This window comes from Pseudonaja textilis, chromosome 2 (genome assembly GCF_049901715.1).
Source record: "Pseudonaja textilis isolate UNSWEBS1 chromosome 2, rPseTex1.2, whole genome shotgun sequence".
Lineage (NCBI taxonomy): Eukaryota > Metazoa > Chordata > Lepidosauria > Squamata > Elapidae > Pseudonaja > Pseudonaja textilis.
The window spans coordinates 28,584,726-28,609,614 of NC_141991.1; positions in this window are offsets into that span (position 1 = coordinate 28,584,726).

The following is a 24,889-nucleotide window of genomic DNA, read 5'->3' on the forward strand; positions in this document are numbered from 1 at the left end:
CTTGCTTCTTTTACCGTTCGGGGCAGCCAGCTGTCAGTCTCTCCAGTGGCGTGAGGTTTGGGAGATGCTATTTAGGAGAACATTTCTTTAAAGCTGTTAATAAAAAAAATACACTCTAACTTTCACCTTCTGAGTATCAAAAGATCTCCTGGTTTCTAACCTGATGCCTTAACCACTACACCAAACTGGCTCTCTATTGCAGTATATAAAAGTAAAGGTAAAGGTACTTTTCTGTTTAAACATGTCTGGTTCTAGAGCAGGGACGTCAAACTGGCGGCCTATTGGCCGGATGCATCACATGCAGGCCATGCCCACCCCAGCTTCACAAAGGGGAAAAATATCATGATATGTCACATGACGGCAACATGAGAACACAAGTTTGACCCCTGTGGTGTAGGGGATGGTGCTCATCTATGTTTCCTAGCTGAAGGAGCTAGACTTGTCTGAAGATGCTTCTGCAATCATGTGGCCAGCATGACAATGCAGAACACAGTTACATTCCCACAGAGGTGGTACCTATTTATCTACTCACATTTACATGTTTTCGAGCTGTTAGGAGCTCACCACATCACAGGGCACTTAGGTCTTGAACCTGGGCAATCAGCTTTCCAGATGACAAGCTCATCATCTTCAACTGCTGAGCTATTGTGCCCTCCTATTGCAATATATAGTATGCAAGCAAATCTTGTAAAATATAGTTTGATAATTGTAGCCCACGACTAATCATTTGTGCAGAAGATGTGGTTTTTTGCTGTTTCAGTGTTATCTGAAGCACCAATGGCTCCCCACCTGTGCCCTACTGTATTCGTGATATATGACCAATAGATCAAGTTTACTGTTGGCACTCAAACCATTTCCAAGAAATATTATTTGGTGATTGTTTTATTCAAAACTGCAAAATAAATTTGCCTTTCTGCTAGGGGAGTGTTAATATCCAGAGTACAGCTATTGATATCTAGTTACACATCACTTCCCCTCACCCAGAGAATTGAAAGGTTGGTTTGGCAGAAGTCGCCAGCAACTAATGGATAAAACAGAGAAAAAGCCATAACTCTTTCTCTTTGTTCAACTGGGAGTGCCATCCATCATGTGATGTGATAATTCACCCTCTCAACTACACCACAATTGTGTCTGCTATAAATGCATCTTGTCTCTAAAAGCTTTTAGAGCTCAACAAATGTACTTCACAGTCATCCAGTGGTTAACTTAAACTGTACAAGGGCAGAAAAGTAAATAAAAGGTGGATGTTGGGATTGTGAGAAAAGGCAACTGATGGAGCGCAGTTAGCAGAAGTCATGGTCAGAACAATTCTTCCAATTCTATTAATGTGTGGTAAGGCATACAGACTCTTTATGGCCTAAGGCAGTCTTTTTCAAACTTGGCAACTTTAAGATGTATGGACTTCAGCTCAAAATTCTCCAGCCAGCCATGGGAGCTGAACTCCACACATCTTAAATTTGCCAAGGTGGAGAAACACTGGTCTAAGACAAGGAAGGTCAAAATTCCTAAACATATAGCAAATGACAAAAGTTCCCCTATAACTGCATTGCTGTTCTTTTCTATTCAGCAACTCAAGATCAATTCATTGTGAAACAGCTGAACTAGAATTGATTCATTTAACCTTTTGCTTAATTAAATTAATTTTAGTATATTTTTTGTATTCTACTTGTGTTCATAAATTTATTTTGATCACTTTCTAAGGTATTTTGTTGTTGGTTGGATATGAGTACTGAAATAGGCCATTTTGCAAATTGCCTGCCATTGGATCATAAACCAACACAACCAAGTACAATAGTTGAAACTAAAGAAATATAACAGATAACAGATAATCAGAGTTGAAAGGGATCTTGTAGGTCATCTAGTCCAACCCCCTGCCCAAGCGGGAAACTCTACACCATTTCTGACAAATGGCAGTCCAATCTCTTCTTGAAAATCTCAAGTGATGGCACTCCCACAACTTCCGTGGGCAAGCTGTTCCATTGGTTGATTGTTCTCACTGTCAGAAAGTTTCTCCTTATTTCCAGGTTAAATCTCTCCTTGTTCAGTTTCCATCCATTATTCCTTGTCTGGCCTACAGGCACTTTAGAAAATAGCTTGATCCCCTTCCTCCCTGTGGCAGCCCCTCAAATATTGGAAGACTGCTATCATGTCTCCCCTGGTCCTTCTCTTCATTAGACTAGCCAAGCCCAGTTGCTGTAGTCATTCTTCGTATGTTTTAGTCTCCAGTCCCCTAATCATCCTGGTTGCTCTTCTCTGTACTTTGTCTAGAGTCTCAACATCTTTTTTATAATGTGGTGAACAAAACTGGATGCAGTACTCTAGGTGTGGTCTTACTAAGGCTTTATAAAGTGGTATTAGTACCTCCCTTGATCTTGATTGTATCCTTCTGTTAATGCAACTTAGCAAAGAGCAAATTGCTCCATGCAATCACTAGGACTTCAGCTGATCTCATTCAGTGGACTGTCCAACCATATTTCTGAAGTCTGTTTTCCCACCCTCGCCTCCTGCGTATAATAGCCCCCTTCCCAAATGTTCAGTGGCAAAGTCTGCTTTGTCCTACCACAGTATAAGAGCCTGATTAAGGGATCTAACTAAGGATAGAGCTAATCACATCAAGGCAAATACATTTGTAAGGTTTTTGTTTGATTGCTTGTGATAGGATAATAAAAATTGGGAACATTCCATGTTGGATAAAGAGTTGCAACTGTGCTCCACTGAGATTTCAAAGACAATTATTTCTTCAAACTGTAGGAAGGCTTGATTGATGATGTGCTATCAAGTCAATAAAAAACAACTTTTACGAGTTAAAAAAAAGCATGAATGTTCATTGGGGGCAGTGGGGGCAAATGAGAACAAATGCATCATGATCTCATGATAGCATGACTTACATACTTGCACCATAAGTCAGGGTGCAAGCCTGTAAGGGTAGGATTGCACTATGACATCACCATGCATATATTTTGATTTGCTGCAGGTCTGTGTTGGAAGCCCTAGCTAATCGTAAGCTGCATTTAGACCCATGAGTTCTTCCAAGAAATAACTGTTTCTGTCCCAAAGATAGTTTTGCTCATCCTAATGGGAGTAGGTATAAAAAACAACAACATGTAATAGGATTAGAAATATCCCAATGGTTATTCTGGGGAAGGCAATTCCCTTCTGATGTAAATGAGATGTCAAGAAAAGATGACCAAAGGCAGAACCAAACATGTTTTTTTTAGAAACAGGCAAAAAAAGAATTCTTCCTTTTCTTACCTTGAGGTTCTCAAGCAGTTGAAAGGCTTGTTTGAGACTGATATTATGCAGTGACAGATCAACAATGAAGCCCACAATAATAAATCCATCCATAAAGGAAAAGAAACATTTTCCTGAGAGAATAAAGAAAACAAAATGCTAGAGCTCTGAGGTTTATCCTACGCATAACAGCACCTCATTCTAAAATGAAAAAAAAAAGCAGGCTTCCAGCTACAGATGCCAACTGCAGAGATCCTGGTATGTGTCTATGTATATGTACAGGTAGTCCTTGACTTACTTTCTTTCTTTCTTTCTTTCTTTCTTTCTTTCTTTCTTTCTTTCTTTCTTTCTTTCTTTCTTTCTTTCTTTCTCTCTCTCTCTCTCTCTCTCTCTCTCTCTCTCTCTCTCTCTCTCTCAATTTCTATTTCTTTCTCTCTCTCTTTCTTTCTTTCTTTTTTCTTTCTTCTTTCTCTCTCTCTCTCTCTCTCTCTCTCTCTCTCTCTCTTTGTGAGATTTATATTGCTGCCTATTTATACATGGCAACCTGCAGCAGCTTACAAGAATCTGAAAACATCATATAAAAAAACAATAAAATTAATAAAAGAGAGAATCATATGATAAATTAATAAAATAATAGAATAAAATAACCCTCATCCCGGCGACAACACATCATATGAGCCACTTAAGGGGCAATTAACCCCAGAGTTATGGTTCTGCCAGTTATTAAGCAGGTCACCAAGTCACCCAATTTTGTGACCCTTTTTTGGGGGGATTGTTAAGTGAATCACTGCAGTTGTTAAGCAAATGCAGAGCTTTTTAAGTGAATCCATTGGGGTGCTTTACAGCAAAAAGCACCATAAGTCATGGTCACATGACACACTACAGTGGGATACTGCAGACCGCTGTAAATCTGGGCATCCAAAGTCCGATCATGTGACCACAGGAGGGGACGGCTGTTCAGAACTTTGAATCTGGGTCATAAGTAGCCCTGGGAGGTCAGTCATTTATTTGAACAGTCACGAAGCAACCAGTTGTAAGTTGAGGTGTCAGCTTTGGAAGCTATATTCCATGCTGTCGCATAGCCTGAAAGAGTGGGAGGGGGTTATTCAACTGAGTAGTTCTAAGTAGACAAAATAAAATTCTTTTCTTAGTTCAAGATTATTAAGTGTGGCACAGGATGGAAAAAACTGGGATGGATTGTGACTGGTCCATGTGATGTGACCAATGGGGGAAATGGGGATGGATTGTAATTTTGGACATTGTGGGAAGTCCGGGAAACTTTTAGTTTCGAAACTCCACAGATGTGCCAGGTGCTATTCTAATAAAGGTACTTTTGAGATTATGCTTGTCTCAGAGTTACTGATTGGAATGGAGGTTTGCTGGAACGCTGACATGAGGATTATCTGTATGTATCATAACAAAGGGTTTGATCTAAGCAATATTTTGGAGCTTTGGCTTGGTGCTTTTTTTATGCTTTTGACAATTTGTACTTACAGTTAGTCACCATGCGACCCAATGCATGCTTACCCAGAAGTGTGTTTCATTATATCTAACAGAATGTAGTGATTACTTCTCAGTCACTCGGTCACTTCTGATTCTTTGCGACTTGAGGGACATCAAGCATCTATAAGTAAATGACTCATTTGAAATCTTGTTTCATCTCATCACTCTGGATTATCCTCACCTCTTTTTTTCCCCAATTGCCTTTGATTTTTTTCCCCCCTAAGCATCAGAACTTCTTCCAATGGCTCTTGCTTTCTCATTACGTGTCCAAAGTACTTAAGCTTTGTGTTTATTTTTAGTACCTCCAGTGAATAGTCCAGGTTATTTCATTTAACGTTGAATTATTTCTTTTTTTTTCAGCCAAGATATTTTCAACTGTTTTTTCCAGCACAGCTGTCCGGAGGCATTCATATGTCTCCGTTCAGTCTTTCTGGTCCAACGTTTTTACAGTTTACAACTGGAAAAAGTTTTTACAAAGTGGAAGGCCTTACAAATATCTACTATGAAAGACTGGATAGTGAAGCTGATGGAATTGAGGAGATGGTGAAATTGATAGCTTTGATTAAAGAAATACATTGATCAATTTTGTTTCTACTTCAAAGCCATTTTTTGGATTTTTTGTAAGAAACTGAAAGAAATGAAACTTTGATTTTGGGGGCTTGATGAATAAAATTATATGGGATTATAGAAATAATGTAACATATTGTTAACTTCAGGATAAGAATTGGATGTATTTTTAATCTATACCCATACCAAAGAAAGTCAGAAGAGTTTCTTTTTCTATTCTCTTTCAATTTTTCATTACATTTAGATTTTTTCTTTCTGCACTTCCATCTTTTTTCTTGACTTTTGCTTTTCTTCAAATCTTTTCCTTCTTGGTTGTTTATCTTTTTTTTTAAATTTAATAAAGTTATATTTTAAAAAAGAAAAACCATAGCTCTGATAATACTGCATATACCTTTATTATCAGTATGATGTATTTGCACATTCATATTTTTTTCTAGATCTGTCATAAACTTTCTCTCAAGCAGCAAACATTTCTTTATCTCATGGGTGCAGTGACCATCCCTAACACATTTTTGGCTTAAAAAGAGTTACTGTTACTAGCTCCAACTTCTTTTCCACCTGTTTGTGTTGGCTTGGCATTGCGAGTTGATGTGATCTTAGTATCTTCTTTGTTATTTTTGTTTGATCAAGCAAGCCAGTTTTTGCACTTTCTTCTATTACCTTCAACAAGAAATTCCTTAGGTTGTGTGTTTGCTTTGGTTGTCAGAGTGATTTTATCAGAACATTTGAAGTTGCCAATGTTTCTCTCAGCAGTTGCCATTCTAATTTGTATTTCTTGTATTGCACTGCAACATTTCTCATGATATATTGTGCAATAATATCAGGTTTAACAAAATGAACGATTTAACAAAATGATTTAACAAAATGAAATTCAATGTAGACAAAAGTAAAGTCTTACACTTAGGCAGGAAAAAACAAAAGTACACATATAGACTGGGTGAAACCAGGCTCGATAGCAGTAACTGTGAGAGGGATCTTGGAGTCTTAGTGGACAACCAGCTAAATATGAGCCAGCAGTGTGCAGCAGCTGCCAAAAAAGCTAATGCGATCCTAAATTTCATTAACAGAGGGATACAATCAAGATCAAATGAGGTACTAATACCACTCTATAAAGCCTTAGTAAGGACACACCTAGAGTACTGCATCCAGTCTTGGTCACCACACACCATCAAAAAGATGTTGAGACTCTAGAAAAAGTACAGAGAAGAGCAACCAGGATGATTAGGGGACTGGAGACTAAGGCATATGAAGAACGGTTACAGGAACTGGGCTTGGCTAGTCTAGCAAAGAGAAGGACCAGGGGAGACATGATAGTGGTCTTCCAATATTTGGGGGGTTGCCCCAGAGAGGAAAGGGATCAAGCTATTTTCTAAAGTGCCTGTAGGCCAGACAAGGAATAATGGATGGAAACTGAACAAGGAGAGTTTTAACCTGGAAATAAGGAGAAACTTTCTGACAATGAGAACAATCAACCAATGGAACACCTTGCCCTTGGAAGTTGTGGGAGCGCCATCACTTGAGACTTTCAAGAAGAGATTGGACTGCCATTTGTCAGAAATGGTGTAGGGTCTCCCGCTTGGGTGGGGGGTTGGACTAGATGACCTACAAGGTCCCTTTCAACTCTGATTATCTGTAATCTGTTAAGATGTGTACAGGTGAAACTTGAAAAATTGGAATATCGTGCAAAAGTTCATTTATTTCAGTAATGCAACTTAAAAGATGAAACTAATATATGAGATAGACTCATTACATGCAAAGCAAGATAGTTCAAGCCATGATTTGTCATAATTGAGATGATTATGGCTTACAGCTCATGAAAACCCCAAATCCACAATTTCAGAAAATTAGAATATTACATGCAATCAATAAAACAAGGATTGTACATAGAACAATATCGGACCTCTGAAAAGTACAGGCATGCAGATGTACTCAGTACTTGGTTTGGGTCCCTTTTGCAGCAATTATTGCCTCAATACAGCGTGGCATGGAAGCTATCAGCCTGTGGCACTGCTGAGGTGTTATGGAAGACCAGGATGCTTCAATAGCGGCCTTCAGCTCTTCTGCATTGTTGGGTCTCATGTCTCTCATCTTTCTCTTGGCAATGACCCATAGATTCTCTATGGGGTTCAGGTCAGGTGAGTTTGCTGGCCAATCAAGCACAGTAAGCCCATGGTCATTGAATCAGGTTTTGGTGCTTTTGGCAATGTGGACAGGTGCCAAGTCCTGCTGGAAAATGAAGTCAGCATCCCCATAAAGCTCATCTGTGGAAGGAAGCATGAAGTGCTCCAAAATCTCCTGGTAGATGGCTGCATTGACCCTGGACTTAATGAAGCACAGTGGACCAACACCGGCAGATGACATGGCTCCCCAAATCAATATAGACTGCAGAAACTTCACACTGGACTTCAAGCATCTTGCAGTGTGTGCCTCTCCATTCTTCCTCCAGACTCTGGGTCCTTGGTTTCTGTTAAGTTTGAGCAATGAGAGGCTGAACCAGAGCATGAGTGCTACAGTACTTTTATTTTACAAATAAAGGGCTGACCGTGCTTGCCAAGCCTGGAACTGGCTCACAGCAATCAGCAGCAGTTGGACCCCGCAGCCTGCTTTTATAGCTGGCTGCTGGGGAGAACCAACCAATGGGGAATGGGGGAATAACGCCCACACAAAGTGAGTGGACCTGAGTGAGAACTCCTGAGTCCTCAGGACATAACACCCCTTCCCCCAGATGCGAACACGCATAGTCCTTGAGGTAGATGGGGGTTTGTGTTGGCGCCCGGAGCGGCGCAACTCGGGAACATTGTCTGACTGTTCGGTATCAGTCTGTGACGGTTGAGCTGGCATAGTGTCGCCAACACTCTCTCTGACTGGGCATCCTCGGAAACCACCGGGTTGGTTACTGGGGTCAAGCTCTCGAGGGTTGGATCCGGTTGGTCAACTCTCTGGGCACTGTCGTCGGAGTTTGGGCTGACCGAACGACCGCTGGTGCAGACTGGTCACTGGGTGCGGTGTGGCTGGGTGGCGGATGAGACGGTTCCCTCGACTGGAGACTCTGGATTCTTGTTTGCGAGGTTGCTGAGGCACCTTCTGAGTTGGTCTATGTGTCTCCTCCAGACGCGACCATCCTCCAGCCTTACTCTATACGATCTCGGCCCGGTGACGGCGATGACCTCGCCCGAATCCAAAGTGGGTCCCCAGCGAAATTCCTTGCGAATATCGGCTCCTGTAACACAAAATGTCTAACCCCCGAAGTGGAAGCGAGGGGAGAGTCAGGGCAGTATTGTGGGTGCAGTCTATCTAATACAGTCCTCAGGCGCCGGCCCATCAGAAGTTCCGCAGGTGACTTATTGGTGACTGTACAGGGGGTTGAGTGCTGGCTCATCAGGAACCGTGAGAGTTTGTGGTGCCAGTCATCTCTGCCAAACCTAGCGAGGCCTCTTTGGTGGTCCTGACGGCCCTTTTCAGCCAACCCATTACTCGCAAGGTGAAATGGGGCTGTGAAAATGTGGCGAATGCCTAGGTTGGCTGCAAAACGGCTGAATTCTACTGATGCAAACTGTGGGCCATTATCGGAGACCAAGGAGTCGGGTAGTCCATGTGTAACGAACAGGCGCGTTAACACGTTGGTGATTGCTAGTGTGGTGGTCGTGGATAGCTGCGCCACGCCTATCCACTTGGAATAAGCGCCCACGACCACTAGGAACATCTTTCCATGCACGGGCCGGCCAGATCGATATGGATTCTAGACCAGGGCGCTGGCGCCTCCCATCTGGTAGGGGTGGCGATGGGGGAGCAGGACGGGATTCCTGGCAAATGCTGCAGGAACTTACCCAATTGACAATGTCCTCGTCTAGACCCGGCCACCACACGTAGCTGCGTGCCGCGCCTCATTCTCACAATGCCGGGTGTCCCTCGGCAACGCTTCCAGGACTCGGGTACGCAGCGAGGTCGGAATGACCACCGAGTGCCCCACAGAAGACAACCCTGCAAACTGGACAGCTCCTGCATGCGAGTCTTAAAGGGTGCGAATTTGTTATCAACATTGCCTCCCGGCCACCCCCTCCTCACCCAGTCGAGCACCTGGGCGAGCGTTTGGTCTGCCTTGGTTTTGGCAGTGATGTCAAGGGCGGTGATGGGCAGGTCCAACTGGGTGATTTCAAAAATGGCATTGACAGGAGCTGGGTCTTCAGCCGGAGCGGGTAAGGGGCAGCGACTGAGCGCGTCAGCGTGGGATAGGGTTTTGCCCGGGTGGTGGATAAGTTTGTATGAGTAGGCCGCTAGGAAAAGTGTCCATCTTGTCATCCGAGGGGAGAGGACTTGAGGTGTCTGTTTGTCGCCGGCCAGTAGGCCCAGGAGGGGCTTATGGTCGGTGACCAGTTCAAGAAGTGGCCAAAAGGAATTCGTGAAACTTTTCACGGCTGCAACAGCTGCTAGGGCTTCCTCTACTGCTTGCGAGGTTGAGGTCTTTTAGCTAGCAGTCGCTCTGTAGGTTGAGATCCTTGACCCCACAAACTAATTGATCGAGGAGCATGTCCTCCAGGTATGTTCCAAACCCGCAGTGCAGGGCTGCTGTTCTGAGGGCGGCCATATATTGGTTGATGGTCTCCTTACTTGATTGCTTCCTCATTCGGAACGTGAACCTCCTGGCGATTTGTGAAGGCCTGGGAGCGTAGTGGTTTGTGAGGATCTCAAGCAACTCGGACCACGGAACGCTTTTTCAATTCTCTCGGCACCACGAGTGCTGCAGCGGTATCGTAAACGGTGGCTCCGCAGTAGATTAGGAAATAGGATTTTTCCGATGCTCTCCCGCATCCGACAGGCCGACCGCATCGATGTAATGATTGAAACGGTTCTTATACGATTCCCACTTCTCTTCGTCTGGTTTAAACGCCGGGAATACTGGATTGGAACTCATGGTGCTGGAACGGCTGGGCTACCTGCGGAAAAAATCTCTCTGGGACTACGAACGCTCGTGAGTTACTAGTGATATCAGCTCTGGAGAGGTTTTTGCTACCCTCTCTTTCTCTCTCTCTGGGTTACCACGTTGGCTGCTAGCCGTTGGAGGTGTCTTGATTCGCGCCAAAAAAGTGGGCGTTAGTGACTCTCTACAGCGCTGTGCTGTGATTCCTACTGGCTCGAAATTCAAATGACACCCGCTTGAATTTCGCCAATGCAGAGCGGCTGCGGCTCGCAGCGCTTCACTTTCCCTGTAGCGGGGCTAACAAGCAGCTACAGACGCTTCTAACTATTTGACTCAGACCGCTTTCTCTGGCTGCGGATCTGCGTTTGCTCTTTTTGATCGCCGTTTCGCTAGCTGACTGCTCTCTCTGGCTGCGGATCATGCGTTTCCTTGTCGCCAGCCGATCGCTCTCTCTGGGCTGTAGATCGGTGGCTAGTGACTCAGCGGTTGCAAGGTGCTTCTGGTAGCCATCCCATCCTCGCGCCAGTGTTAAGTTTGAGCAATGAGAGGCTGAACCAGAACATGAGTGCTACAGTACTTTATTTTACAAATAAAGGGCTGACCGTGCTTGCCAAGCCTGGAACTGGCTCACAGCAATCAGCAGCCAGTTGGACCCCGCAGCCTGCTTTTATAGCTGGCTGCTGGGGAGAACCAACCAATGGGGAATGGGGGAATAACGCCCACACAAAGTGAGTGGACCTGAGTGAGAACTCCTTGAGTCCTCAGGACATAACAGTTTCCAAATGAGATGAAAAAGTTGCTCTCATCAGAAAAGAGGACTGAACAACAGACCAGTTCTGTTTTTCTTTTTCTTTAGCCCAGGTAAGATGCTTCTGACGTTGTTTGTTGTTCAGGAGCAGCTTGACAAGAGGAATACGACATTTGAAGCCCATGTCCAGGATCCGTCTATGTGTGGTAGCTCTTGATGCACTGACTCCAGCCTCAGTCCACTCCTTGTGAAAGGCCCCAACACTTTTGAATGGCCTTTTCTTGACAATCCTCTCGAGGCTGCAGTCATCCCTGCTGCTTGTGCACCTTTTTCTTCCACACATTTCCCGTCCACATAACTTTCTATTAATGTGCTTTGATACAGCACTTTGGGAACATCCAACTTCTTCTGCAATTACCTTTTGAGGCTTTCCCTCCTTATGGAGGGTGTCAATGATGGTTTTCTGCACAACTGTCAGGTCAGCAGTCTTTCCCATGATTGTGATTCCTACTGAACAAGACTGAGAGACCATTTAAAGGCTCGGGAATCCTTTGCAGGTGTTATGGCTTTATTATATAATTAGAGTGGGACACTTTGAGCCTAGAATATTGAACCTTTTCACAATATTCTAATTTTCTGAGATTGTGGATTTGGGGTTTTCATGAGCTGTAAGCCATAATCATCTCAATTATGACAAATCATGGCTTGAACTATCTTGCTTTGCATGTAATGAGTTTATCTCAAATATTAGTTTTGCCTTTTAAGTTGCATTACTGAAATAACTGAACTTTTGCACCATATTCTAATTTTTTGAGTTTCACCTGTAGAGGTGGAGGAGTAGGTGACAATACACTAGCTTTGTGTATTGTTCTAACTGTCAGGAAATTTCTCCTTAGTTCTAGGCTGCTTGTCTCCTTGATTAGTTTCCACCCATTGCTTCTTGTCCTGCCTACAGGTGCTTTGTAGAATAGCTTGACTCCCTCTTCTTTGTGGCAGCCCCTGAGATATTGGAGCACTGCTATCATGTCTCCCCCAGTCCTTCATTTCATTAGATTAGACATATCCAGTTCCTGCAGCCGTCCTTCATGTATTTTAGCCTCCAGTCCCCTAATCATCTTCATTGCTCTTCTCTGCACTCTTTCTAGAGTCTCAATATCTCTCTTACATTGTGGTGACGAAAACTGAATGCAGTATTCCAAGTGTGGCCTTACCAAGGCATTACAAAATGGTCTGAATCCATCTTATACATTTGGCATCTTATACGTTTCCTATTCCAAGTATTGTTGAAATATAGATTTCAAAATCTTGAGCAGAGTCTTACTGCCTTGACAAAGAAGTACAATTGTTCAGTAGTTTGAGCATCCACTTTTAACTTTTAATACTTCTTTGATATTAGAATAAATTTATCTTTTTCCAGATCCTTGGTCAGTGTTTTGTTTTCAATATCTGCTTACAAATCACAAATTTAGCAGCAGCATCTTGTTAGATTTTGGAAAGCTTGACTGGTCTTCCTATACCTCCTGCTATGTTGTTGTTAGCAATATTTATAATGACCTTTGACTTCATTTTCCAGAATATCTGGGGATGAATCTTTAAACACTTTATTGATTTGGGGATTGTTTTTGTACAGCTCTTCTGTATATTTTTTTTTACCATTTCTTCTTCATGTTTTGTTACTCCAGTGTAGCTTTGCCTTCTATAACTTTTATCACCCCCATCTTTGCATACAATTTTCTTTTATTTCTGTAACAAAGTTTTACCTACTTTCAGGTCTTAATCACACCCTATGTTTTTTTAAGAATTGAGAAGGACTAATTTTCAAGTCTTAACTTCTTTGTGATGAATTTTTCAATATCTCAAATGTTCCATATCCTCTCTATTATCCATAAACACTTAAATTCTTAAATCTCATCTGCAAACTATAATTCCTTTGTGCCTGTATTTCATTTTCCTCCTCAGTTATAATTAACTCTTACCTCTACCAATCTGTTTTTTAAAATACTTAATCTGCTTTATTACCCACAGTCTGTGTAAAGTGCTTTCTTCTTACTTTTAACTTTATCACTCTTTAACTTTATTCTAACTTTGCTTTCCTTATTTTTGTTAAGTTACTTTTGTAACTCTAATCTGTTACCTGTTAAAAGTCTGTCTCTCCTAAGGCAATTTTCCTAACTCTCCTTTCAGCTTTTTTTTGTTTTGTTATTTTAACAGCTGGATTAATTACTTTGAGTTTAGCTTGGCTACTCAAATTCCTGCTTTTTCTCCCAGCTTGGTGTTAGATTTGAGCTCCTTCACATATTTCTGTTTCGGGGAAGTTTGTATATGCCTCCAAATGTCTAAATTGTCTGTTAGCACTGGAACTCAGTTTCCAAAGTCTCTCTCTCTTTTTGTTTCTTGCCAGCTCCTAATCTTCCAAGTTTTTCTGAATGTTTTGCTTTCATTTCTTCAGTTGAAGTTCAGAATGCAAACATGGCTTTTCCTATGGATTACAACTTCTGTTTCTTATTCTCCTGCTGCAGTTTGAATTTTAAAGCCAATTCACTTAATTGGTGCCTCTTTTAACTTATTTATTTTTTTATATTTATTTTGTCAAGCATGTATTAGATAACATGTATAAGTATCAACATGATTATGAATACATGAAATGGATACAAATAAAAAGGAACATTAGGGCAGGGATGGTAGGCACGTGGGTGCACTTATGCACGCCCCTTACAGACCTCTTAGGAAAGGGGTGAGGTCAACAGTAGACAGTCCAAGGTTAAAGTTTTTGGGGTTTGGGGAAGAAACCACAGAGTCAGGTAGTGTATTCAAGACATTGACTACTCTGTTGCTGAAGTCGTATTTCCTGCAATCAAATTTGGTATGGTTTACCTTGAGTGTTTCTATTATGGGCTCTTGTTTTGCTGTGGTTGAAGCTGAAGTAGTCATTGATGGGTAGGACATTGCAATAGATAATTTTATGTACTATGCTTAGGTCGGACTGAAGGCAGCCTAGTTCTAGGTTGTCTAAGCCTAAAATTTCAAGTCTGGTGGCATAAGATATTCTGTTGTGGGTAGAGGGGTGGAGGACTCTTTTTGTGAAATATCTCTGGACTATCTCAACTGTATTAATATCCAATAAGCAATGAGGGTTCCAGACAGATGAGCTGTATTTGAGAATTGGTGTAGCAAATGTTTTGTATGCTCTAGTTAGTAGTACAATATTACTGGAGAAAAAGCTACATAGGATTAGGTTAACAACTCTTAATGCCTTTTTGCCTGTGTAGTTCCAGTGAGCTCTAGCACGTAGATCATGAGAGATGAGTACTCCAAGGTCCTTGACATAGTGGGTGTCAACTACAAGGTCGTGACCATTCAGCTTTATAAGTTCCCAAATTCGTCCCTGCCCATCCTTATCCTCAACCATCTTCAACCTACATTCTGACAGTCTCCTCTTGTGTAAGAATGCCAGCACACACCTCCTAGGACTGTCAACATGCCCTTCCTACATGTTGAAAGGTTCCTGTAGATTCTCTTTCCCTTTTCTTCTCTCCTCTCTTTCCTCTTCAATTACCCTGACCTTACTAACTTACTATCACCAACTTCAGAGTTTTTCCGTAAGGGTTTACTCCCTATGAATCTCTTCCTCCAATGCTATTCTACTTAAGCTGCTCTTCAAACCTCCTTCAAACCTTCTTTATGCCCATCCTTATGCTACTACTCTAGTGTCCTCTGTTTGCCTTTCACTCTGACAATCCAAACCAGCTTCTGATATTCTCAACTTTCCGCTGGGAAAGTGTCTACAGTCCTTCTGCAGGCTTCTTCTGACTATTGCATCTTCTCTCTACAGTTCTTATAACTTCAAGTCTGTACTACCCAGGCTGGCTGTTAGGGTTTTTTCTCTCTTTCACAAGCTCATCTTAATATAGCTTTGTGAGATGCCTCAAGATTTCATAAGACACTTTGGTGAGATCATCTGTTGGATGGGATGATAATCAATTGTGTATCTTATCACAGGTCCTGCAGGTGATGCCATCAAGAATCTATCTTGGTGTCTGGTTGCATAGGGACGTGGATGGAGAGAACAGTATCAAATTCCACTCTCTGAAGACTGGTTTGATGAGCATTGTGGGATTCTCAACATTTTTCATCTTTGGTTCTGGATAGGATAGCACTTCTCCATATAAAAGTGGTGTACAGATTGAAGGTTCTCTTAGACTTATATCTTCTACTCAGATGGTAGAAGAAATAAGCAGAAGAGCAGGTAGCAACCATTGTACAGAGAATGTCTATGGAGATTCTCAGTCTTCCAGGTCATGGTTGTCCCAAAGGTGCTTTTTTTTTTCAAGAGAGGCAACTGGACTTTCTGGTTTTTCTTTGAAGATGTTTCACTTCTCATCCAAGACGCCTCTTTAGTTCTGACTGGATGGTGGGGAATGGAAGGATTTATATTCCTTGCATACAGCTGGATATTTGCATTCTTTTAGTTGGTCATTAAGGTCACCTGGGGGTTTATCTATGTCATCAGGGTCACCTGAGTGGTATAAATTGGTGTGAAGCCTTTTTTGGAACTGTTGAAAGGACTGTGTTGTAGATTGGAGATAGATGACGTCATATCCTTTCCCCTCTGTTGAGAGAAGGTTGTTCAGTTTTGACATAAATCTTTCAAACCATTGTTCAAAGAGCTTCATCTTGTGCATCAAATATGTGTGCTCCTGGATCAGGGAGGTCTTTTTATGGCTTCTCATGCTTTAGAAAGCTTTTGGCTTGGTCACTGCAGTGTGCTTTATGTGGGGGTGCTCTTGGTGATTACTTGGAAGCTTTGGTCCAGAATGAGGGGCTTGCGTTATTTATTTATTATTTATCTGTCTATTTATTTATCTTTTGTTACTTGTAACCCTGGCACTGAACACTACAACTTTGCACAGAACACAAGTTATTCCAAGCCAAATGAACAATCAAAGCAAAAACCAATCAAAGCAATGGGTGTATCTCAGTATGCCCATGTACTACCTCTGCTTTGTGACCTTCACTAATTACCATTCAGCATCTGGGTCAGGGGTGAAATTCACATTTTTTTCCCTACTGGCTCGGTGGGTGTGGCTTGGTATAATAGTAATAACAACCAGGAGCAACCAGGGGCGATTTTGTACTGATTCAAATCATCCCTACCACCTCTCCTGAGATGGGCTGAGGTGGTTAAATTTCACCCCTGATCTGAGTGCAATTCCTTATCTTTATAGTCTTTTATGGTGCAAGGCCAGGCTACTTGCAGGACTGCCTATCTTCAATTCTTCAATTATTTCCGCCTACCCAGTAAGATTGTGTGGAGAGAGTTTCCTCCTTTAAATTCCTGGGAGTCTACCTCAGTGAATATCTTACCTGGAAAATCAACACAATCCAGGTTGCCAGAAAGGCCCAATAGAGACTCAATTACCTTAGGGTCTTGCGAAAGAATAAAGTGGAACAACGACTGATGACCTCTTTTTATCAGTCCACAATAGAAAGCGTCCTGACGTATTGCATTACAGTGTGGTATGCTGGCTTGACAGCAATGGATAGAAAGATCACAGAAGGTGGTGAGCACAGCACAAAACATCGTGGGCTGTTCCCTGATACCACTAGATGACATCGCTAAGGCTCCCTGCCTTAGAAGAGTGAGGAAAATTCTCACATCCTGGTCAGTACTTCTTCACTCTCCTACCATTGGGTAGGAGATATAGAAGCATAGCCAGCCACACCAACAGGCTGAAGAACAGTTTCTCCTTGTGGGCTGTCAGACTTCTGAACGGAAAATAACTTCATGTCAACATAGTATGATAGACTTACAGGGCCGGCATGTTGTGCAACAAGGTCACATAGTGTAATAAGATTGAGAGTGGGTTAGGGACTTCTGTCATCGCTCTGAGTTGTGTTGGGGTCTATGTGCATGAAGGGAGGCTCAGACAATCTCATTGTACACATGTTGTGCACTGACAATAAAGGTAATAATAATTTGACAGGACTAGTATTCTTTGGTTCCATCCACCCCTATGTAGTAGCATTTTGCAGGACCCAGGAAATTGGCTTTTCCTGTTTTGGTGGCCCTATCCTATAGAAGAACACTGTCCCTGAGACACTGCTGGCCTCAACCCTGCCAGACTTTTGAAAGATATTAAAGACGTGTGGATATTTTTTTTTTTTCACCTCAGGCATTGGGTCTAGGAGTGATATGACCCCTGGATGATTTTTTCCCCGACACTTCGTGCATTTGGCACTTCTTTTGGTTTTTGACATTTTTTTTATTAATTGGTTTTATTGCATGTATTCTTGTTCTTTAATTATGGATCCCAAGTCTTATGTTAAGTAAGTTGCTATACAAATTGGATGAATCAATGTACAAATGGATCAATGTAGACTGAATTTATTTTTACTGTTGCCTAGTTTATGGCTAGAGCCCAATCTTCATTAATCTCTTTATCAATCTGTGCCTCCTACTAGAGTTTCATTGCTATTATCAATTTGTCCTAGGTCCTTTTTAAGGAATGGTGGCATCCAGGCCACACATATGTATTTTATTACAAAAGAGTGCATCACTCTACACATATACATATAAAATGAACTCAATCCTTACACAAAACCAGATTGTGAATTCTGATTTATTACATGTGTACTCTTATCTTTCTATCCTTTCAGAAATATACCTTATCCATTTACTTATAAGTTTAGTAACTAATTCCAACTTTATTTCTTTACTTAAGCTTTAGATATAACTTTGGCAGGCCTATTAATTTCTTTCTCTACTCATGCTGGATTCAGCTTCTTAAAGCAGGCATAACTGCTTTTCCTTATGCCTCTCCTACTAACTCTTTTCTTCATTGCTTCTACTCTTGAACAGGAAACCTGATCCTCCCCCCCCCACTCCCCTTTTAATCACTTGCTGGCCACATGTCAGCATTTCTCTTTCAAAGTATCTGGGCTGTAGGGTTGATCATTGATTGCGAGCTCAGTTTCCCTGTGGAGTTTCTCATGCCTTGTCGCATATTTATTCCAAGAAACAAATGTGCATCTTTTTTAAAAAAAAAAAATCAGGACCCTACTGCAGGAAGTCTTTGACTTATGACCACAACTGAGCCAAATGTTTCTGTTTGCTGAGCAAGACAGTTGTTAAGTGAGTATTGCCCCATTTTTACCATCTCCCTCCCGCAGTTGTTGAATGAATCACTGCAGTTGTTAATAACACGATTGTTAAGTGAATCTGGCTTCCCCCTTGACATTTATTTATTTATTTATTTATTTATTTATTTTAGTTTGTCAAGTATATATGAGAAAACAAGTGTAAGTATAAAACATAACATATAAACATATGAGTATAAACAGGTATAAAATAAATGCGTACGAATAAATGGGAACAAGGATGATAGGCACGCTGGTGCACCTATGCACAGTCCCTTACAAACTTCCTAGGAATGGAGTGAGGTCCATGTTAGACAGTTTAAGGTTAAAGTTTCGGGGGTTTGAGGATGTAACAACAGAGTCAGGTAGTGAGTTCCAGGCATTGACCATCTTGCTTGTCAGAAAGTCACAAAAGGGGATCACATGAGCCCTCGACTTTGCAACCGTCATAATAGGAGTCAACAATCAAGCATCTAGATTTTGATCACTTATCCATGGAGATGCTACAATGATTGTAAGTGTGATACATGGTCATAAGTCACTTTTTCCAGTGCTGTTGTAATTTCAAACAGTCACTAAATGAACTTTTCTAGATCAAGATTAACCTGCGTCACCTTTTCTGACTAAGAAATTTGCTTTAAATTTGATTTGATGTAGGCTTTCAAAAAATAATAATCACAAACTACTACTACTTCTTCTTCTTCTTCTTCTTCTTCTTCTTCTTCTTCTTCTTCTTCTTCTTCTTCTTCTTCTTCTTCTTCTTCTTCTTATTCTTATTATTATTATTATTATTATTATTATTATTATTATTATTATTATTATTATTATCTCTGTTATTCCTTAAACATGAAACTCGGTCAACTGAACATTTAAATATGTATTACAAATGCCAGTGACTGGTGCTAATGGTTGATACGGGTTGCTGCCAGCGTCCTAAATATCAACCAAGTATCTTCTTAAAATATATGATGTTCCGAGTAGTGCAGTTTTTTTGCATTTCCACTGGTGTTATTGCAGGAAGCTGCAATTTCTTGATGACAATGGGTATCACTGTGACATGTTTCATCCATAATGGTGTACTTTCAATTTTCTCCTCCTCCTCCTCCTCCTCCTCCTCCTCCTCCTCCTCCTCCTCCGCCTCCTCCTCCTCCTCCTCCTCCTCCTCCTCATTAATATTATTATTATTCACAAAAAACAATAGGGTACACAACAAACCAGATGACTATGCTGGGTTTCATATCACAAATCACTAGTCGAAGACTTCCCAAGTGTTCAGGACTGCGTGATGTATCAACGGATTATGCGAGCGGATCCCAGTAAGGTGGCCTTCTGCAGCTGACCAATGGTGATTTTCTCAGCGCCAATTGTTTTTAAGTGCTTGCCTAGGTCTTTAGGCACAGCACCCAGTGTGCCGAGTACCACTGGAACCACCTGCACTGGTTTATGCCAGAGTCTCTGCAGTTTGATTCTCAATCCTGGTATCTGGTGATTTTTTCAAGTTGTTTCCCGTTGATTCTGCTGTCACCAGGTATGGCAATGATCCACACTTTTTTCTTCTCCACAAGCATGATATCTAGGGTGTTGTGTTCCAAAACTTTATCAGTCTGTATTCGGAAGTCCCACAGTAGTTTTGCATGCTCATTTTCAACCACTTTTTCAGGCTTATGATCCCACCAGTTCTTTGCTACAGGCAGATGGTAGTTGTGACACAAGTTCCAGTGGACCATCTGAGCGACTGTGTTGCAACATTGTTTGTAGTCAGTCTGAGCAATTGTCTTGCAACAGCTCAGTAGGTGATCGATGGTTTCATCCACTTCTTTGCAGAGTCTGCATTTGGGATCATCAGCAAATTTTTCTATTCTGGCTTTGATTGCATTCATTCTGATGGCTTGTTCTTGGGCTGCAAGAATCAGGCCTTCTGTTTTTTTCTTCAGTGTTCCATTGATCAGCCATAACTTTAATCTTTTCAAGGAACTGTTCATTCAGTGCTTACTTACACCAGCTGTCAGCCCGAGTTTGCATCGCTGTTTTCCTATATTGATTCTTGGTTTGCTGCATTTTGAGCAGCTTCCTCTTGTTGATTTCCATCAAAGCTGGTTCAACACTGTCTTTCACGTAATCTGTCATAATTCTGCTATTATTATTATTATTATTATTATTATTATTATTATTATTATTATTATTATTAGTAGTAGTAGTAGTAGTAGTAGTAGTATTAGTATTATTCCACCCTAGAGCAACACAGCTTTCATCCATGATATACCTTCTTCTTAGCCTGCATGTAAAGCTTACTGTCAAGGATGCTCTTCTCTTTGCCTTGGGTTTGGCTCTGTAGATTCTTTTTAGCTGAATCACTGGATAAATAATGATCCTCTTGACAATTTCTTTCTCCCCTTAGCCTTCTGGAGAACACTCAGCCAACTCTTGGCTTCTTCTTAAGCCTTCTGAACCAGCAACCTTCACCATTCTTAATGGACTCTGCATAAGCAAAGGTCGGAAGAAACCAAAATGCCAACTCCCAGCTCAACTCTCTTCCTTTCCAGCTTCTCTTGCTTGGTTCTTTTAAGCCTGCAGTTTGTTGATGTGCTGCCTCTTGCTTTCCAGCTTCTGACAAGTCTATACATCCACACCTCAGCCAGACTCCTTCTTGGCCGAGGCATCCAAGGGCAATGGGCAAAGAAGGTTATGTCAGCAGTATCCCAGCATCATGACACAAACTGCCAAGGATGGTTACCACTTTTCTTCTTTGATTTCCTTGTCATCAGGTAGAGGAAATGGGGCTTTACTCCCACATAAATAAGCTGTATTCCATGTTACAGGCTAAAGTATCCCCCAACCACTTCATTAATAAATGTAGCTGTATTAACCATTTAAGTTGGTACCACTGAGAATGCAGCAAAATGTAGTTTATCCTTACTTGAGTGAAATTAATGTTTAGAGGTCTACTAACCATGCCTCTCCTCAGTATATCCTTTTCACCTTTAGCTTCATTTTCCCTTTCTCCTTTTTTCTTTTTCAAACTGAGAATTACATTCCAAGATCAGAAATCATGCTAATTTCTCACTGGGTAGTCTGCACTGGGCTATGCTTTTTAATAAAATGCTTTTGTACTTCTGCAAAGTTTGTGATATTTCTGAACATGTCTGTCTGTCTCTCACCTATCATCTCTCTGTCTCTCTCTCTCTCTCTCTCTCTCTTCATTGTCTGTCTGTCTATCTAGGTATCCATCTCATGGTATTCTGACTCTGGATGGTATACAAAAAAAAGCAATAATAAAAAAGTAAGAGTTAAAAAAATAAGCATTTAAAACACAATCAAAGTTACTATGAATGGAGTAGCAAAGTTATTGTTATGGGCAATTAATATTTCCTTCTTCTCTTATTTCTTCATTGGTCCTCCTTACACAAAATACCATGGCACTGAATCAAAAAGGCAGTAAACCGTTATTCTCACAATACATCCAGTAATGTAGGGTGTCTTTTTTCTCCTTCCTTTCCTTTAGCACCAGAAGCATTTTATTGACCCATAAACCTAGAAGGGATTTAAAGATCATCATCCAGCTACAAGCTTTTTCAAATATTGTTAGCATGAGTCAAAAAAAATTACTGATGTTCCTAACGAAAGATCAAAATAAAAAGAGGTCATACTGAGGAGGTGGGGGGAAAGTCCTGAGATACCATTTTGTAGCAAAAGGTCATCCAAAACAACATTGTTCTTCACTGCTGATCGTTACCACAACTGGACCACCCAAACATTCAGTTCCTTCTTGGGTTAAATTTAGTTGGTTCATATTTACATTAAAGTAACGCAAAAACCTTCCTTGCGATTTCTGAGAAGCTTCCTTTGATTGAGACAAAGACACCTGTTTCTCTAGTTCATTCTCATGATGCTTGAGAATTTATTTACTCTCTTGCTGGTGTTTTTTCAGTGAGTTTTACTGCAGGAAATATATTTTCCAGGCTGGACTTTCTTTCAGAATAATTCTGGAAGGTTTACAAGAGAACAGCTAAAACAAACATGACTGTAATGGCTCTTACTGTAGGTGTTACCAGGAAGATAGGTACATTTTGCACCAATTACATCTTACAAAGTCTCTTCAGAGGCAACCCCATGGAATTTAACCTAAAGTAATCCGAATCTGAAGTGATTAATTTGTGACATTTGCTAGTGGCTCCATTCCAAGAAAGGTCACAACAGATGCACCAGTCAATATTCAGGAAAGACTGTCTTGGCTATGGCTTCCATCTGTTCTTCTAGTAGGGGCCACTAGATAGAAGTTTCTGGATCTGCTTCTTCAAAACAACAACAACAACAAAAACAAAAACACCTCACCCTGAACCAATGGTAGAATTAACCTGGGATAGGATCACTTGTGAATCAACAATTCTTCCATTTTGGTGGAATTAGCTTTAGCTTGCTTTTTCCCATCTAAACCAAGTTAACTTTTCCACTTGCTTCAGATATATAATGTCTCCTACTATCTCCATCTGTCTGGTGAAATCAGGCATATCTCAGGCCCCATCAATATAATAATATCATCTTATGGGACCCACGAGACTTGCCTTGCTGGTGGAGATACCTACACTTTGGAATGACAGTCCCCTAGAGATCTGTATTGCTTCCACCTTAAAGACCTTCTAAAAACAATTAAACAGTTATTCTCCTAGGCCTTGGAATAAGATGGATCCCCATGATTTTATTGCATTAACTTTCTGGTTGGCTTTGCAACCTACTTGATGTTGATGAATCCCATCTCTGACTTGCATCTTGATGTAAAGTGTCTCTCTCTCTCTCTCTCTCTCGCGCTCTCTCTCTCTCTCCATATCTCTCTCTGTCTCTCTCTCTCTCTCCATGTCTCTCTCTGTCTCTCTCTCTCCGTGTGTGTGTGTATGTCTCTCTCTCTCTCTCTCTCTCTCTCCATCTCTCTCTCTCACTCCCCATGTGTTTGTGTGTGTCTCTCTCTCCATGTGTGTGTGTGTCTCTCTCTCTCTGTGTGTGTGTGTGTGCCTGTCTCTCTCCATCTCTCTCTCAATTTCTCTCTCTCTCTCTCTCTCTCTCCATGTCTCTCTCCCTCCCCCCTCTCTGTCTCTCTCTCTCCATGTCTCTCTCCATGTCTCTCTCTCCATGTTTGTGTCTCTCTCTGTGTGTCTCTGTCTCTCTCTCTCTCTCCCTCCCCAAGTGTTTGTGTGTGTCTCTCTCTCTCCGTGTGTGTGTGTGTGTCTCTCTCTCTCTCCCTGTGTGTGTGTGTGTCTGTCTCTCTCCGTGTCTCTCTCTCTCCATTTCTCTCTCTCTCTCTCTCCATGTCTCTCTCCCTCTGCCCCCCGCATCTCTCTCTCTCACCCCAAAGGTGTTTTTTCAAGAGGCAACTGGACTTCTTGGTTTTTCTTTGAAGATGGTCACTTCTCATCCAAGAAGCTTCTTTGGCTTTCAAGCTTCTTGGATGAAAAGTGAAACATCTTCAAATAACAGCCAGAAAGTCCAGTTGCCTCCTGAAAAAGCACCTTTTTCTCTAGTTGACCTGAATGACTGAGAAACTCCAGAGACATTCATTCATTCATATTCATTCTCTCTCTCTCTCATCTGTTTTTGTGAGGTTGTTGTGAAGTTACATCGAGGGATAAATTCTTCATTCTCTCCCTGTGTAATCATGTATCTGCGCCCCACTTCTCTGAATTTATCTTATCCTCAACTGCATTTGGATAAAGCCTGCCAATCTTGTAACACACACACACACACACACACACACACACGCACACACTTTTCCTCAAGCTCTTTAACGACAAACATTGTGGAAATCAAACTATAATGGAAGGGTCCCCTAAATCCCTTATATTATATTATATTATTATATTATATTATATTATATTATATTATATTATATTATATTATATTATAATATTATATTATATTATATTATATTATATTATATTATATTATATTATATTATATTATATTATATTATATTATATTATATTATATTATATTATGTAATAAAAACAACACACCCATGGTATACTTGAAGAACAGGTTTTATGTTTCTTTGACTTTACTCTAACCAAAACAACCATATTTCTCAGCCTACCAGTTTCCAAGTTCCTCAGAATTAGCACTCTAAGTTCACCACATCCTTGTGAAATGCTCAACTGGAAGTGAAGTGATTTGCTTTTCACCACAAAGTGAAGTTTATAATGTAGAATAGATTAGTCTAAATTAACCACATCCCGCTTCAACAGTCTGTTCTCTTTTTCTCTCTCTCTGCACACACACAATCACCTACACAAAAGAAATGTAAGCCATTTTGTATGCTGGCAGTGAGTTAAATCTATACCTTTTCCATTTAATTTCTTGCAGTCATCTTTGTAGATATCAGTCAGTTGGTTATTTATAGGCTGGTGTGTCTTATATTTATTTATATCCCACCTGTACTATTTTTTACAAATAATGCAAAGAGCCAACATTTCCAACACATCCATTGCAACATTTATTTGAGATGGGTGAGATTTTGGAAGTAGTTTGCCCTTGCAGTTTGCCTAGGGCTAAGAGAGAGTGACTGGTCCAAGGTCACCCAGTTAACTTTGTGCCTAAGGCAGGAGTAGAACTCAGAATCTCCTAGTGTCTAGCTTGCTGCTTCACTGCTATGCCAAACTGGCCCTCTGTATAAGAGGTTTGTAGTAATTGAATTCTCAATTATTTGTGGGGACAACTGGCATTATTTTCTGATAACTGGGGCGGGAGGGGAAGCATTCTAATATTGGTAAACAGTATCAAGAATGCAGCTGTAGAGG